Source organism: Numenius arquata, unplaced genomic scaffold, assembly GCF_964106895.1.
Source record: "Numenius arquata unplaced genomic scaffold, bNumArq3.hap1.1 HAP1_SCAFFOLD_663, whole genome shotgun sequence".
NCBI lineage: Eukaryota > Metazoa > Chordata > Aves > Charadriiformes > Scolopacidae > Numenius > Numenius arquata.
The window spans coordinates 38,170-54,610 of NW_027415579.1; the positions used below are offsets into that span (position 1 = coordinate 38,170).

The following is a 16,441-nucleotide window of genomic DNA, read 5'->3' on the forward strand; positions in this document are numbered from 1 at the left end:
CTGTACAAAACTATTATAAATACAGAAAAAAATAATGGTGGACTTAACTTCAAACAGAAGTAACGCTTGTTAATATGTAAAAACTTGCTTTGTTTTATTCTTCTACCAAGTAAGAATTTGAAGCAGTTCAGAACAAGTAAAATTCAAACCACCTCACAATGTTTACATTTAAAGTTCTTTTATACAGTGCAAATGTTTAAGACAGAGTAACTCCCCAGTGAAACCGGTGACACTACTTAGTACCAGTCTTCTGAAGATTTTTCTTTCAATAAGTCTATTTACACATTAAGCTAAAGGTTCGCTATACATACTTTGAAGTTTGCTGAATATCAGCAGAAAATTACGTGAACTAGCAGCAGTTGTATTACGAATATACGATCGTTACTTTAATGAATGCATAAAGTTTTCAAGACTGTATTCAGTGTCATACTGTTCTTGATCCCATAGTTCACCAAGGTTTTCGAGTACTGATTTCATTGATGCTTTCCCAGAAGAGGTAGAGGTATCTGCTTTTTCAGTTTTTCCATCCTTCACAAAAGAAAAAAAAAAATCCATTAACATACAGAATAATATGTTCACAAATATACTGAGTTATTCTAGTCTGATGATTCTTTTTGTTAAGTATCAGCTCCTCCTGTTTTTCAGAGTTGCCTACTATTCATCATTCCAATTTCAAGTGTTCATCTGATTTAATTTTACATTTCAAGCAAAGCTTTTCCCTAAGCTCTATTTTTGGTAGGTATTTGTAAAAAACGATTCTTTACCTTGTCAAGAGTGAACAGATCAAGAAGCTGTTCTGTTCCCATGCTCTGTAGGCTTGCATTTTCTTGGCTGATCACTGTATTTGCAATATTCATTTTGAACTTTTGAAGACCCATTATCTTCTCCTCAAGAGTTCCTCTGGTTATCAGGCGATACACATTAACAACACGTTTCTGAAGAAAAAGCACACTTAACTAAACAATATCATCTTAGGTATTCAAGAAAGCATAACCTTTTAGTATTCATCATGAACAGTCTGGAAGCAGTTTGGCTTGGAGTTACCCTTCAGCAGTTGTACTCAACAAGGCTGACTGATGTTAGATGAAAAGAATGAGACTGTGCTAGCATACAGTAGAGGCACCTGCATGCAGGAAGTCAGGAATTCACTGCTTTTTACAGCTGTAGGGGAGACTAACAGCAGTCACTCTTTCCTTGTCAGAGGAGGACAACCCTTGGGGCTTCCCCTCAGCTCCTTCTCTCAATTGCATCTCTTCTTCACTGAAGGGTGATTTTTCACTGGCCTCTCCTCAGCAGCTCAGGAAGACAGAAGAGAAGGCATACCAAGTTGGGCATAGGATAAGTACACACTTCAATATCTGACATATTTGCAAGAATGCAGTATTGGGTGGAAAGCCCCAGATGTCACTTATATGCTACAACCTTATCCAAATTCAAAGAAACAGGAGTTCAGCAAGGGAAAAAAATGGAAGAGTTTTTCACCTGCCCAATGCGATGTGCCCGATCCATGGCTTGCAGGTCTCTCATTGGGTTCCAGTCATGTTCCACAAATACTACTGTATCAGCCCCTGTTAAGTTAAGTCCCAATCCACCAACATGAGTGGTGAGCAAAAGAACATCTATAGATGGGTCATTATTAAACCTGCATACAAAAAAAAAGTTAAGGATGGTAAGTTTAATTTAAATAATGAATTTATGAACCTCAACTGCTTTGAGGCAGACAAAAGAACAATTTTGTACCATATAAATAATATAACATATATAAGGCCAACTGTAATGAGCTATGAAGGGATATGCTTACCGTGAAACAATGGAATGCCTCTGACCAGCAGGTATGCTGCCATCCAGTCGTAAATAAGTAACTGAAGGTAACTGAGGTCTCAGAAGGTCATGCTCCACTATATCCAACATACTTTTAAGTTGACAGAAGATAAGTACTCTGTGCTGGGCCACAACAGCTTCTGTACCACTTTCTGAAGATCCACCACTCCCCAAACCACAGTCTAGCAGTAGCTTAAAGTAAGAGCATTAAAGTGTATCAAAGTGATAGTAGATCTCATGTAAATATTGACATTGATGGACTATCAGAAGTAGAAATAAGAAAAACTACAGAAAGAAATCTATAAGTGACAGTCAGTTAAATGACATAATGCAAAGTTTGGCTTCACTGTCAAACCATGAAAAATTTAAGGAGTCAACAGAATAGTCATTTTCTTCATTTTCCTTTACTTACAATATAATTTAAGTATGTAATGCAACCTATCATTATCAAGCTAAGTCTCCTGTATAATAAATAGGAGAAAAAAATTTCTGTAATAAGAGGGACAGGAGTAAGACAAAAAAGGTTTTTGACAAGGCAGCAAAAATGTAAACATCATCACCTTGAGGCAAACTTGTGCTTCCCCCTCCTCCTTGAATTAACAGGAAAAATAGGGCATATACCTAAAAAATCCTTGTACTCTATTGCATTTGATACTTAACTAGTGGTTTAAAATCAGTGTTCATATTGATGGAGTCTTAAACAAAACCTTCTAAATTGTAACATCAATAGAGACATATTTAGGAAATTTAAGGCACAAAATGCAAGCCTACTTACTTGTTTTAAAGCAGACAGCTTAGGTGCATGTTGGATATCTCGAAGGGATGAATTATGAGCTGCAAGTTGCTCTGTAATTCTTTTATATTCTGGATGCTGGGTTGTTAACACTAACGCTGGATGGTTGCATAGCTTCCGTAAGTATTGCAATGCCTTTAATTATTTAGGAAATGAAGTTCAAAGAAATGGTTAGCAACGATGTAGTTACAGAAAAAGGATGAACAAAATTGACTGTAAGTAGAGGGGCCACTCAGCCACATTTCACAATTTGGACTTTAGGGTCTATTTTCATTAAAATAAAGTTGCACGTTTATATTAAGAAAACCTGCATTTCAAACTATATCCACTAACTGTTAGGACCATAATGATCTTGGTTTCTGTTGCAGGAACAGTGCAGAGACTATCATTTACCACACCTTCCTCTGTGTGTGATATAGTAGATAGGTTTGGAAGCTGTGCAGATCCTTTAAATGTTAGTGTTTCCTAGTAGCTGAGGCTTAACCTGCAATTCTGTAAGACCATAAACCTTCATACATTCAGATCTAACCTTAAGGAAACTGTGTTTTAGAATCTTAATTTTGTATTGTAACAACTGATGAGTTCAAAATTAGTTCCCTCTTGTTCTGAGGTTTTGCACTTTGGTCATCAGTTTTTAATTGATAGTAGTATCCATGATCCACAAAATAGCTGAACACTAGTTCAGCAGAACACATTAAAAAATTTGACAGTTTTATATGACTAAGACACAAAAACATAATTTGAGCACAACAGCTATACATCACATTCCAGGCAAGCTGATCCAAAAATCTAAATATTTTACTTATACATTTGTGGCCATATGATCTAAGTTAACTTTTCTGATTCTCATTTTTTAAATTCAGAAATACAGTTACCAGAAATTAAAGAACTAGGTAGTAAAAATTAGTGAAGAAATCTGTACCTGAAATACATGACCTGTAGCTTTAAGCTTCGGTTTTTCAGTTTCTTCATTCAGTGAAATTGAAGAAACTGTTTCATCAATATCACATTTGGCACGAGACTTGGCAAAATCTTCATAAAGCTGAACCTGTAGACCAGGCCCCAGACAAGAGAGTAAGTATGTTTCCCCGACAGAATAAAAGACAGTTATTTTTAGAATTTAGTTCCAAGTTAAAGTTCTGAATTAACATAAATCAAGAAAGCTATTTTGTATGTAGCACAAGATCAACATTAACAGTGGAACCTCTTGCAATTTATTTTCTTTCCGCTTGGGAAGTATTCTTTAAAAAAATTTGCAGATGCTTAGATGTTCTTGTAGAATGATGCCAGAAATTAAGCTAAAGAAATGCACTATTGCAACAGGACTGAAATTAGCTCTGAAGCGTATACTGGAAAAACTTTTGAGCCCTGTGGTCCCATAGAGCATCAGAGCTGACATCAGATTGACCCAGGAATAGAGAAGTGGTTTCTTTGTGGTCTTAACTGTGCTGAAAAAATTAAGCTTCCAGTCACTTAAGCGTACCTGTAGAGGACTGAGAATACAGTAATAATCTTGAATAATTTTGGGTGGAAGATCTTGGAGTACATCCTCTTTCATTCTCCTTAGCAGGAATGGCAAAACTTGACGGTGCAGTGCTTCCATGGCAAGAACCCCTAAGTGAAGGCAACGGAATCAGTATTTTAGGGAAAAAACTATTTCAAAACATTCAGCCCCTCCCCAATCTCTTAGGTTGGCACTAACCACACTTTCTCTTTTCATTAGCAGTTCTCACAGTTTTCAGGAAGAAAACAGAAAACTAAGACTAGATGTTTGATCCTTACCAGCCTCTTGTTCTCAACTGGAGCTCTGGGCATCTCTACTTGCCAGTATTGGTTTGCCATAACGAGCTGCAAATTGGTGTTCGGTGCCCAAAAATCCTGGCATAAGGAAGTCAAACAACGACCACAACTCTAAGACGTTGTTCTGTACGTGAAAGAAACATTTGTTAAATTACAACAATTCTTTACTTTTGAAAATAAGTTATCAGAAACATTTCCATACATATTTAACACTATCTGTAAAACACTACAAACATAACACTTCAACATATTTTTGAGCTCCTGGAACTTGGTGGCTCTTTCATCAACTTAAGTTACAGGAAGTAACTGCAGTATATGCACAGTAACTGTTAAGTATATGCACTTTAAGATAGAAATGGACTTTCTACTGTGTCTGATATGTTAAGTCACACCCTGAGTTCTTCTGGACAACAAAACTCAGGGGATGCCAGTGGTCTTAGTCCTGGATGAGACAGATACTCCACAGACAAATCATTCTGGACAAACCCCTAAATCTGGAGTTCTCAGAGTCAAGTTTCTTGCTAATTTCACTAGAGGCATAAGGAAATGCTCTCTCCCTTTCCCTGCCCGCTACATAAAGAAAAAGTGTTAGAGAAAGTCTCGTTGCAAACTTTTGAGCCCCATTAGTATCACAGATCCTGCACCCATTCCCCTATATGTGGGTATACTGGGAAAGGAAAAAGAGGTAGTTTCAAGCATTTAGCAATGAAAAGCTTTTTTACAACATGTACTTTGAACAAGAAAAAATTGTGCTCTGATAAAAAGCACAATAAAATGGCCTGCAAAGTAGATCTCTCTTGCTCGTTTTCTACTACTTACCCAACTCCTTAGGAAAAAAGAAAGCGGTTACCTGGATAGGTGTCCCAGAAAGAATTATCCTGTAATTGGCAGTCAGCTGTTTTACTGCTTTTGACAGCTTTGTTTTTCCATTTTTTATTACATGGCCTTCATCAAGAATGCAGTAATTAAACTTAATATTTCTAGAAAAGAAGAACATAGACTTAAGTAGCACTTAAAATTCTAAGCTATTACAAACCTCAGAAAATAAACTAATTCTTACCTGAAGAAGTCGATGTCGTTTCTCACAACATCATATGAAGCCACTATGAGATTGTGTCTTTTCACCTGATGTTGTAATCTTAATTAAAAAAGAGAGGAGATCATAACTCAAGTGCTCCTTACATATGTTATTATTTCAGCCTTTAAAGGTACCACGTTTCACCATGCCTACAAACTATGCTTCAGTAGTAAAGTGAATTACAAAATTCTGTGTGTGGAATTTTACTTTATCCAAGTCATAAATGCGAAGTGCATTACCTTGCTCTCTCCGTTGGAGGTCCTGTATAGTGCAAAGGATTAAGATACTCTTTTGAGCAAAATTTGCCCACTTCATCCACCCAGTGTCCTGTGAGCGTAGGAGGGCACACCACCAAGGAGGGAAGAGGAACGCTGTCCACCAGTTTTGTTCTTGCATATTCCTGAGCTCTTTAAGAATATCAAAATAAGTTCCAAAAAACTGTTTTTCACAGAATAGTTGAGGTTAGAAGGGACCTCTGAAGGTCATCTGGTCCAGCCCCCCCCGCTGAAGCAAAGCCATCTACAGACAGTTGCCCAGGATTATGTCCAGAGTCATTACCATAGATAAAACCTATCATTAAAGTCTTTAAGATAGAATGTTATTTGTTTAAGCTTGCCTGAGGCAATGATCACCTGCAAGAATGCAAATGGATTGTAAAGTTTTTCCTAAATCCATGTCATCACACAGAATTCCATGAAGTTTGTATTTATTGAGAAACGCCAGCCAGTTCACTCCATCCTGAAATCAGAAAATAAAAAGAGCGCCTCAGAAGTAATAACTAGCTTTTGGCTAGTTAAGTGTCAGTTCAGACATCTGTATGTTCTTTCATCCATCACTGCCAAACTATGAGCTTGTTTCCCACCATAAATGCATTTTTTTTGTGGTTGGACTTGATCTCAAAGGTCCCTTCCAACCAAGAGGATTCTGTGGTTCTGTGATCCACTATAGCCCATTCAATCAAAGCAGAGGGGGGGGAAATGGGAGAAACATAAGCAGCCAAACAGTGCACTGAGGCCTGGCTTTATAGTGGTGAGCTCCAACAGTCAGCTTAAGCAAGGCACAGCCCATTCACCATTCCCTGAGAAAAATTATAGAATCCAGAGAGAAGAAAAAAAAAAATGTGTTCAAAGAAAAACAGTATAAATGGCATACATTATTTATTCTTCCTTACCCAAGAGTCTAAGATACATACTACACAGCTAAAATCAAAACAAAACCCCACAAGCAAAAAAACCAAGCACCTGAACAACTCCTAACCCTCCATAAAATCCTATCAGACTTACTGGTCTTTTAAAATAAAAGTGTAAGCTGTTACCTGTTGGTATTTTCTGAGCTCTGCTTTGATTGGTACTGGAATTTTATAGTTTTCCAGTTTTTTTCCATCCAACAATTATTCCAGAAAGTGATGTTCTTTGGCTTTCATTCGGATTAATTCTTCAGACATGTTTGGTGGATCTGGTATACCAGCCTAGGATAATACTTTTAAAGTAGCAATGTAAGGGCTACGGTAATTTTCACACAGACGATAAGAAATAAAGCCTCATACTAGCTTAGACATTTTGCAGATCTTTGCCATCTGTTTGTCAATCGTCTCAATTGTATAAATCCAAACTCAGTGCTGTACTTGCATTGTACTTGCATCTGATTCCTTGCAGATCAACTCATCCAGAGCTGTAGGGGGCAAAAGACAAACTCTGCCCCAAAGGACACACTGAAAAGCTTGACACAATTGCACAGAAGAGGGGAAATTCTAGTCATCCTTGTAAGATTTTACAAAGACTAAGCTCTTCTACCTCTAATCAGAGTTTATCTGGCTGGCTAGAGAATTCTTGGACACCCATTTCTCCTTAGCCACAGCCTACCATCCAAAATTAGATGGATTTTTCTCCTACAGGTATTAGGAGAATTAGATCTAAAGTGATACTGAAATCCATAGGATGAATTCGAGCAGTTAAGAACCACTGGGAGAAAAAAATCCTTAACTCCTCCGAGTTTGTAGCAGCAGACCTTGGCTTCCTAAGTACTTTCCAAACCAGGCCAGAAGCCCAAAAAAGCTATCTGGGGATAAATACGCTCAGGTGTTCTTGCTTGCTAATAATATACAGTAGCAAAAGACGCACTAATAGTTTCCATCATCACATCTGTCATCCCAGCTTTCTGGGCCACCACCATCTTTAGTTAGCTTTACTTCAAAACCCAAGTTACTAATCACTTAGGGAGGTCTCCTGGCTGAGAAGAAAAACTCTTATTGAATAATTCCACCATGTACATGGTTAATAAGGAATGGGGAAAACTAACCCAGATTTCAGATGTTAGAAGTGCTCCAATATGGTATTTAAGTACGTATATATACACAGACAACAGACTATTTCTTCAACTGCTCTTCCTACCCTCCCTTTTAAAAGAACATGTCTAAAAAGTGAATACCATACCATTAAATTGGTTTAAGTATATGGTCAACTTGCAGCATCACTGCTTATAAATAAAACAGGACAGATTAAGCTGAACCATTTATCTTACAATACTTTCAGTCATATTTTTCATTTTTATGGTTGAATGAATAATGAAATTGAGAATAAAGATACAGGAAATTGAGCATAGCTAAGTTCTCCCAATTTATGTATTGCTATTGTTTCCAATTCTCACAATTAGAAACCAATACAAAAATACAGATTAGAAACTCCAGCCTTACTCAGATCCCTGTCACTTTTACTTATCCAGCAGCTGAATTCAGGTCTTGCTTTTTAGGTAGTACATAAAATATCAGCAATAAACAAAAAACACTAGATAGACACTTTGTTTTGTTACAGAACTAAGTCATGCTTCAGGGATATGAAATTCAAAGAGTGGAAAGTGGTTTTTTGATGTTTTAATAATACCACTATAACTACTGAAAAAGCGTAAGAGTTTGTCTTATGAAATATCTGCAAGACTACCCTAAAAAGTCCTCCCATCTAAAAAAGTAAAACTGTATCCATAAAACACCACTCCATAAGTTGGTTTTTTTTCATAGAAAGCATGTGTGAAACTTCGTCTATGAAAACTTTATCAAGTTATTTCAATCTCAATTTTGCCATCCCTGGAAACAGTCAAGGTCAGGATGGATGGGGCTCTAAGCAACGCGATCTAGTTGAAGATGCATATTGCAGGGGGGGGTTGACTAGACAACCTTTAAAGGTCCCTTCCAACGCAAACTATTCTACGATTCAAAAAAAGGACTCCTTAATAAAGTATTTCCCCATAAAAACATACATTTCCCTAGTCCCTATCAACTTACCCCCTGCTCTTTCTACTGAGGTGACTAAGCCCTCTACATTTATCAATTTAAATTCCTTGTTTGGCCTAACATTTAAAATTGCTAGCATTCAAAAGATGGTCCCACGACAACACTGGTATTTTCTCTCATATCTACTTTACTCTAAGTTTGCATATTTTATATAGTTCAATATCCGATATTGAACTTCCTTAACTAGAAAGGGAAGTCCTAAGGGAGTTCTTGAGTAACTATGGAAAAGAAACATGAACTTACTGTGCATATGTATGCAATTAATAAAACAAGTATTCTACATTTTTAAGAAATGCTCACTAAATTCTATTAAAGTAGCTGTAAAGAAAAAAAATATCTAAGCTGTATGTATTCCATAGGACTCTATTGAGATGCACATGAAGGGCAATGGAATGAACAGCAGCATGCCAGAAATTTTTTTCTACTTTGTTCATTTTCAACTTGTTGATCATTTCAGCGTGAGCATGTAGAAAGTGCTCCATTTAAGGCAGATTGCTAGTTACCAGATTCTAAGACTCTATTACACTAAGTTAAAAAAAAAAACGAGATAAAATATACTAAACCCATTAAACTGACTTTTCTTTTTCATTAGAAACACAAACAAATCGTGAACTGTCTTCTATTACCGTCTGGTGGTGAAAATAAGTTACTTGGAAGCCTCGTAGTCCTTGAAGTGCAATATTAAGCAGTGTCTGAGGTATGCAAGTTTTAGTAGAAGTGAAAAACTGAAGCAAATTAATCACTGATTAAATACTACTGGATCATAATACATGTAATATTTTGCCCAAAGCTGTAGGGTGGGGCTTTTTGATTTTAAGAACTAGGAATAAGTAACTGTACTCATCTTCACACTATTTCTATTACTCCTTTTTTATGCAGTTCTCTTCACCACATAACACAACACACATACCTAAGGAGAGCACACATATAACTCCTAAGATTTTTGAGCCAAAACTAGGAGAAGCAGAATTACACACAAAATTAATGAATATACACTTTTAACTTAATGTACACAGTTGAAATGAGAAATTTTACTGTAACATTAATTTAGATAAAGATTAGTAACAGATAGTCCAATTTTACATTATAAAGGACACATCTTCAATTATCTGATAATGGTCTCAACATCTGTTTAGCACTTAATAAGCCAGAAGCTTGGACTTTGTGGTTGGTGAAAAAGCGGACACAGGACAGTTCACATACTCAACGTACTTACAACTTGAGCTTACCTCAAGAGGCATTAGTCTAATTAGCGTTGCAAAGCACTGAGTGGCCATAAAACGTACACTGTCTGTCTGATCGCTCATTCTACCCAGAACCGGAACCACTAGAAGAACAATGATGTATGGAACGATACCAACATCCAGCTGCTCCATTACACCTGGATCAGTTATTAAGGAAATAGTTTTTCCCAGTTCAAGACTGTCTGACATCAATATGTACCTGGCAGATTTCACACTCAATAGACAGAAAGTCATTACTACATCAGCTGACAAAGATCTATACTAACAAACCAATGGGAAAAAAAAAAAGTCTGATCTACCCAGTTACATTCAGCCCAGTGAATTCCATGGTTTGAGACACTGAATTACCTCCACCAAAACTTCATTCGATAGTTAAAATAAAGGCAATGTAAAGTTTCTTCTGTTTCTTCTCTACACAGGAGAAAAATAGCTTAACAATTTATTTCATTCCTCCATTTTTTCAAGCAACAGTTTTTGTTCCCCTAAATTATGCAACTGCAAAGAGGTTTCCGCCTTTTTGAATACTCAAGCAAGGATACATGCAAGTGCTTCAATTGCACCTTCTTGTTTGGTGTTGTCATCTATTGCTCCCAACCACGGCAGAACTTTCTCTAGAAAGATATTCATTGTTTCCATGGTAGCTATTTTGCTCATAACACCTACACAACGAGCAGCCATGTGTCTCACTGCAGTGCTGGGATGTTGAAGGCACATATAGAGATGAGACAAATGCTGTATTAACTGAATAGAAGAGGGTGGAGAGAAAAAAAGACGTTAATATGAATTATAAACAAATTACTGATTTATTTTTGAAGTAAACAGTCTTTTGAAGTCACTGTTGCCTCCTAAAGAATGCGTGAAATGGCTCCTTCAGAAGATCCAATTGTTTCAAACCAAAAAATTGTTTCGAACAGAAAAGTTGTTTCAGGAGAAAAGACAATTGAACTTTGAACACATTGCTCCACAATACAGTTAAAATTCAGAGAGTAATAAAATGTTTAGGGTTTTAGTCAAAATGCAAATTAAAGCCCTTGATAATTAAGGAAGTGTTTCACACTGGAAAAATACACTACTAGATACTCAGAACTTTTTTTTATTATTTAAAAAAAATTATTGCTTAAATACAGATACATCGATTAAAGAATTCCTTCCAGCTATCAAATCTGTCCTAGACTCATTACATTTATGTTTAGGCAGATAAATTATACATGTTGGCAGTCTTATTAACTCTGTGTGACAAGGACAACACACAGAAGGAAATTCACATCTTCCCAAGTACATATATACCTTTTTTTCCATGACCACAAATACCTTTTTATGTCAGATATTAGACGGTCACATTTTTCCTAGTGTGGAAAGCCCCTAAATATTACCTTTGATGAACCAGTTCTACTCTCCTTGACTTTCTATGATTTTTTTGTTCTTTTTGAAGTCTGTGTACAGTATTGGCACCCCCAAAACCATCTACACAATAACTACACATTATATGTATATCTATATATGCAAAATACATACATATAAAAATGTCTTTTCATGGCATATGCTAAATTAACTCAAAGTTCCTTCAGTATTTTATTAAAATATGTAAGAAACAATTCCATGTGTGCCATAGGAATCTCTTCCATCTGCTGAGAATTCTACAGCCACTCCTTCTGCCAATTCTTTCCGGACAGAGTTCTGGCCTACTTATTCCCTACATGGGAGCCTTTTCATGTATTTTTATCACCCTGTTTCCTTTCTCTATGCCTCTTCCAGTGCTACTGTATTTATGCTGAACTATGGCACTGGAGGCTGGCTGGCTAGCACTGGAGGCTGCATTGAGATGCACGAATAATAGTGACTTTCTTGTGCTGTCTCTTTCTTAACTTTCTATTTTTTTAACCAGTACTTTATATTCAGTTGATACTTTCACAGAAGTATCCTAACTCCAGGATCTCTCTCCTGAGTAGAGATAGTCAGTTCAGAGCCTACTGCTGCATATGAGATGTTAAGTTTTTTTACTTGAAGTGTTGAGTAAAAAGAAATAATTAAAAAAATGAATCTAATCCAGTCTACTTGGGGGTAACTGAAGTCTCCCATAATTTTTGCATTCCCCGCACAGGGAGTCAGTCTGTTCTCCAGGTTTAGGAAATCTAGAATTAGAATAAAGCAAGAGTTGAGATGTTGATTTCAATGTAACGCAATAGCATAAATACTGTCATAATTCAAACTTTGGACACAATCTTGTTTGGGCATCTCATTCAGAAAAGGGTAGGCCAAGTCTAAATTGTAGGTAGGTGTTTGCTTTTGTGGTTTATCCTACAACCCACAAAAACAAATACAGAATGTTAACACCCGACAGGACACAGGGAAGAAATAGCTTTGAAGCATACATAACAGCTTAACTGCTGAAAATAGAAGGCTATGTCTTCAGTTTATCAAGACTAGGATACAGGACTTGGAGAACAGGCAGGATAGCAAGTGCAATAAAAACACGATTTGAGCAAAGTTAAAAAAACATCTAAAAAGAAACCTTAAAACACAGATTTAAAACAGTGGCAATGAACAGACTTAATTGCTTCATACAAAAGCTGCTTTGGAATGTGATTACCAGAGGATGTAGCTGAGTATCCATTGAAGCTGCTGCTGTTTCAAAAACCTGTAAAGAATTTACTAGCTCCTGGGCAGGAGCATCTCCTTTTTCCAGTAAGGACTTTCGATCTGTTAAAAACAGAAAAGGTGTTCAGTTTAGGACTGACATACTGCACCCAGCCTACCAGCCCCACCCCCCTCCCCAGGTTAAATCAGAAGTGTAATTACCAAAATTACTTATGTGAATGTTGTTCCTTAATGAACCAACCATAGCATCCCAGAGATGTGGCAATCCTGTTGCCATTTCAGCACCAAAATGTTTAGCTATAGTTGATAAGGCAAATTCAGCTCCTCTTCTCTGTACAACATAAGGTTTCTGAGCCTAGAATTAAACAATTTAACAAAGTAGTGAGGACAGATACATTTAAGAATAACAATTATTTTCAAGGCGACTCCCATTGTTATATAGGCATTCAATTCTGATTGTGTTTATAGCTACCTACAACACATTTGCAGGTTTTTTTTCTTTGTAAGTTAGCTTTTTTTTTTTTAACATGGGTAAAAAATGAAGACTATTTAAATCCTATACATATTGGGACATGGCTGTTGCCGACACAGGTCCCTCTTCAACAAGAGGTTTTTCAACGAATTCTTGCTCCAGAACCTGAGATATTGCCAACATAGGGGACACCAGGAACAGTAGCATGCTCAAAAAGCTTCCCAAAAGCAATACTTGATTTGTTATTAATCCTCTTCTCTTGCTCCCACCCTTTTCAGAAAGTGGCATTGATAAAAATCACTTTAACAATTAAGAACAGAATCCACAGGTATCACAGGCCTGATTAGGGTCTTACTAAACCATGCTGAATAAAACAGTAACAAGAAAATTTAGCATATGAGGTGTGGAAGTCACATGAATATCCTAAAGCCAGTCGTATTTCAAATACTGTTTGTAATGCTTCAGAGATTGTACTGGCATCAAGACGACCACATTAAAATGGGTAACGGGACACAGTCACAGCACAGTTTGTGGAAATCCATTTGCACGGGTTTATATTGAAACATTCATATCCCGTGCTAAATGTATGATATTTCAGGAATATTAATTTTCTTAATGACACACTGAAGATTTAGGACTTCATATAATCATCAACTAACATATGCTGCTTGCATCACAAAATTTTACATCAACCCAGTTATCTCATGAAAAGATCCTGGACATCCCTATTATAATTCTATCAATCAACTCCGGTGAATTCAAACTGATGGAAGGGAGCACTGGATGTACAAGTTGCAAATGCAAGTTTTTGAACTTTACCTCATCAAGTTCTGTAGGAATGCTTCCACTACTGCCAGTGGGGAGATCTGCAATTGGGGCTTTCAGAGCTTTTGGAGTAGGACCTTGCCGACTTGTGATGGCAAAAGCAGCTTTCTGATGTCTGTAAAGTGTAATTATTCCCCTGTACTTCGTAACTGTATGATGCATCCCATCTTTATCAGAGTTGGGCCCTAAAGGAAAAGGGAGAATAGCTGACAATGATTTAAACTGCAGTTTAAAATGTAGGAGGAAGTGACAGCTTCCTACAAGTCATCTGCAGATCTCAATGTGCTTTAAAAAAACCCCACAGGTATCATGGTCCTCAAGGATAGAAAAATTTAAGTAGAGTAGAGTTACTCTGTTAAGAGCACATTACAGACTCAGGAAAAAAAAAATCTAAGTGTGCAAATTGCCATAAATTCTTATTCAGCAAGAAATACAGGTAACAAAGCTTCAGTCACATAAAAATTAATTGTGCAAACTTTTTATAAGTAAACCAGCACATTATGTTCTAAATTTTATACAAACTTATGTTCTGTGTCCTTTACAAACAGTTCAAGACTTCTATTGTGACACAATAGCAGATGCCATCGGTATCTTTGGATTTGTTGATATTTCTTCTTATGCCAATCAGCTTAATTTTCAATCAGATATGAATGTTATTCTACTCTGAGACAAAGGAGGTCACATTGATTAGGTAAAACGTAAAATGGTCAAACCTTAAAGCACGTTGAAATCTTTGAGTATTAAGGTCTTAATTTGTGTTGTTCATTCAATCCTTACATTTTTAGCAAGTGATAGTCATTTAAAGAAAATCCATAGAGTCAGAGAATGGCTCAGGTTGAAAGGGACCTTAAAGATCCTCTCATTCTGACCCCCCTGCCGCGGGCAGGGACACCTCCCACTACACCAGGTTGCTCAGAGCTCCATCCAGCCTGGCCTTGACTCTCCTTTCCAACACTGACCTCATCTGTTGTTATCTTACTATTAGCCTATGAACATAACACAAGTCAGACTTTTTTCTAACAGGCTACTCTAATTTCCATACTGATTCAATTTCGACGAAGTGCTTCATAACACAAGTAAATGAAATGTGATCAGAAGTAGATAATTGAACAAGAGTAAATAATTGAAAATTGGAACAAAAGTCTTTTATACATGAAGTTTCTGAAAGCTATACACATTAGTTACGCACAGCGTGTAATTTAAGATATCTAAATGAAATTACTAATAAATGAAGACTCAGTTGCTGGCGTTTTAAAACCACCGAAAACAAGACTCAGTCAAACATTCATTTTAACAGTTCAGAGACAAGCAGACATTTTAAGAATCCTGGCAATATTTTGGGTATTATACCTTTTGAGTTTTCATGGCTACTCTGAGGCTGTGCAGGACATGCTGCTAGTGGGGTAAGATGTGGATCCACACAGAGGGAGTTGCAGAGATTTTTTATGATCTTTGAGTTGGGACAAGGAGACCTTGTTGTACACTGCTGAAGTGACTTTGCTATACATGTTTTTGATAGCTTCCATTAAGGGTTTTATAACAGGATTTAGTTTTTCTGGAAGTTGATGCAAGTTCACAACTGCACATGCAGCAAACATATGGACTCGCAGATGCAACACTTGCCATTCTTGATTTGTCTCTGTAACAGTCATTTGGACTTGTTGACGTTTACTGTCCAACTGCTGTAGAATTTTAGGATTCAAAGTAAAGGATGATGTCACTTCATTGAAAACAGAAGTAACCTAATGAAAAGGAAAAAAGAATTACAAATCTATTTCATTTACTGTAAAAATGAGTTATCCTCCAGAAAACATGGTTTTCATGGCAGAACATGAATCACTTCACCAGGTATTATCATCTCCATTTTTCCAGCAAATAGCAGGAAATGCTCCAAAATGGATGTCCTGGGTCTGGCGGGGATAGGGAGAGAATTAGCCGTGCGGGAGATGATTTATTATGACCTGGACAATGCCCGGTTTCCCACAGATCCTGATGAGATCCAATGCACAAGGTCCATGTGGCGGAAGTTTGTACGGAGCGCACCATCATCATATGCCAACTCATTAGCAGTGATGGAATAGAAAGGCGAAGAGGGACCAACAGTGGATGAGGTGGCTGCCCGACTTCGGCAATATGAAGAAAATCTCTCTTCTCCCCTCGTCTCAGCTGTGGAGAAACTGTCCCGGAAGGTCCAGCAACTTGAAGAGAATATGTCCTCCCCACCTGTACGAGCCAGCATCTCAGCTGTTAGGAACAGACGTTTTTCCACTCAAGATAGAGAATACAGGGGGTACACCCCACGAAGCACCCTGTGGTTCTGCTTGCGTGACCACGGAGAGGACATGAGGAAGTGGGATGGACAACCTACTTCAATCCTACGGACACGGGTACAGGAATTGCAAGGAAGAACGACCACAAAAGCGGATCTCCCCAGGAAAAGTGCTGCCCTGGTTTCCAATGTGCAGTTCCCCAGACAGAATAGAAGGCCTGAGCCTACTTCTGATCCCCTTGAAGGAACTTCCAG

General features: G+C 37.3%; 1 pseudogene; it reads right to left on the reverse strand.

The window, feature by feature from the left end:
* Positions 1 to 381: 381 nt before the first annotated feature.
* LOC141478810 (TATA-binding protein-associated factor 172-like) lies at positions 382 to 15,781 on the reverse strand (annotated as a pseudogene).
* Between the last annotated feature and the right edge of the window lie 660 nt (positions 15,782 to 16,441).